Here is a 2,214-nt window from a genome sequence, read left to right as displayed (position 1 = left end):
TTTTTTTTTTGAGACGGAGTTTCACTCTTGTTACCCAGGCTGGAGTGCAATGGCGCAATCTCGGCTCACCGCAACCTCCGCCTCCTGGGTTCGGGCAATTCTCCTGCCTCAACCTCCTCAGTAGCTGGGATTACAGGCACGCGCCACCATGCCCAGCTAATGTTTTTGTATTTTTAGTAGAGACAGGGTTTCACCGTGTTGACCAGGATGGTCTCGATCTCTTGACCTCGTGATCTACCCACCTCAGCCTCCCAAAGTGCTGGGATTACAGGCTTGAGCCACCGCGCCCGGGTAGAGGCAGGATTTCTTCACGTTGCCCAGGCTGGTCTCGAACTAGCTCAAGTGATCTGCCAGCCTCGGACTCCTAAAGCACTGGGATTACAGGCATGAGCCACCATATCCAGCCTAATTCAGTCTTTGAAACAGGGAAAATGGCCAGGCAAGGTGGCTCACGCCTCTAATTCCAACACTTTGGGAGGCCAAGGCAGGCACAACACCTGAGGTCAGGAGTAGAGACCAGCCTGACCAACATGGAGAAACCTAATCTCTACTAAAAATACATAAAGTAGATAGGTGTGGTGGCACATGTCTGTAATCCCAGCTACTCAGGAGGCTGAGGCAGGAGAATTACTTGAACCCAGGAGGTGGAGGATGAGGCGAGCTGAGATCATGCCATTGCACTCCTGCCTGGGCAATAGAGCAAGCCTCCATCTCAAAAAAGAAAAAGGAAAAAAGAATAAAGAAAAAAAATATATTAGGCTACAACATGGATCTTGAGGATATTACGCTCAGTGAGAGAACTTAATCACACAAAGACAAACCGTATGATTCCACTTACAAAGTATCTAAAGTAATCAAAACATTAGAAACTAGAATAGTGGTTACCAAGGACTGTGGGAAGGAGGAAAAGGAGTTATTATTCAAAGTATAGAGTTTCTGTTTCACAAAATGAAGATTCCAGAGATCTGTTGCACAACAATGTGCACACACTGAACTGTACACTGAAAAATTGTTAAGATGGTAAATAAAATACTATTAGTAAACAGGGCTAAGTTTTTTTTGTTGTGTTTTTATTTTTGTGAGACAGCATCTCTCTGTCTCCCAGGCTGGCGTGCAGTGGCGCAATCTCCACTCACTGCAAACTCCGCCTCCCAGGTTCAAGCAATTCTCCCGACTTAGCCTCACAAGTAGTTGGGATTACAGGCGCCTGCCACCACAGCCACCTCATTTTTTGTATTTTTAGTAGAGAGTGTTTCGCCATGTTGGCCAGGCTAGTCTCAAACTCCTGAGCTCAAGCCATCCTCCTGCCTTGCCCTCCCAAAGTGCTGCGATTTTTTTTTTTTGTCTTATTTATTTGAGACAGGGTCTCACTCTACCCAGGCTGGAATGCAGTGGGATGATCACCATTCACTGCAACATCAGACTCCCAGGCTCAAGCAATTCTCCCCTCTCAGCCTCCCAAGTAGCTGGGACCCACAGGCACACACCACCAGGCTTGGCTAATTTTTTGTGTATTTTTGTAGAGACGGGCTTTCCCATGTTGCCCAGGCTGGGAATTATTTCATTTAATCCTTAACGGCCATAAAGGGAGGTAGCAGGACCCTGTTTCCCATGGCCTGAAATACTCATCACACAGGACTCTCAGAGGCCACTTACCCAAGACCATAGTCTCACGCAGCAGTAAGGATCATGAATCCAGCTGTCTTTCATCCAGAACCGGAAGGCAAAACAGTGGCCCCAGGGATGACCAGCTGTCCAGGCCATGGGAAACCAAAAGGATTAGCACTTGAAGGAAGCTGGATTAGGGTAGGATCAGATAGGGAATGACAGAGGACAGTCTCACCAGAGTGACCCATAAACCTGTCAGAAACCATGATCAAGGCCCCTACCCACCTTAGGGCTAGGGGAAGGGATCAGAAGAGGGGACAGATGAACAGATCTCCTATTCGGGGACTTCAATGCAAGAAGACCAGCTGCATTCATTGGGGACTTCCTGTTGGCTAGATTTCCTTTGCAAAGGCCTTGTCAGCCTTGTCAGGAAGAGATGGCTTGACCCATCTCCCAGATAGGGGAAAAAAAGCTCAGAGATATGGAAATGATTTGCCTTAAGGGCATCCTGCAAGTTGGAATCTGCTTCCAAGTTGTTTGGGCAAAAAATCTAGGCATCTCCTTTCGTGCCTCTCCTTGACTCAGATGCAAAACATCAGCAAGCTC

This window comes from Cebus imitator, unplaced genomic scaffold (genome assembly GCF_001604975.1).
Source record: "Cebus imitator isolate Cc_AM_T3 unplaced genomic scaffold, Cebus_imitator-1.0 Scaffold263, whole genome shotgun sequence".
Lineage (NCBI taxonomy): Eukaryota > Metazoa > Chordata > Mammalia > Primates > Cebidae > Cebus > Cebus imitator.
This window is presented reverse-complemented; position numbering follows the sequence as displayed.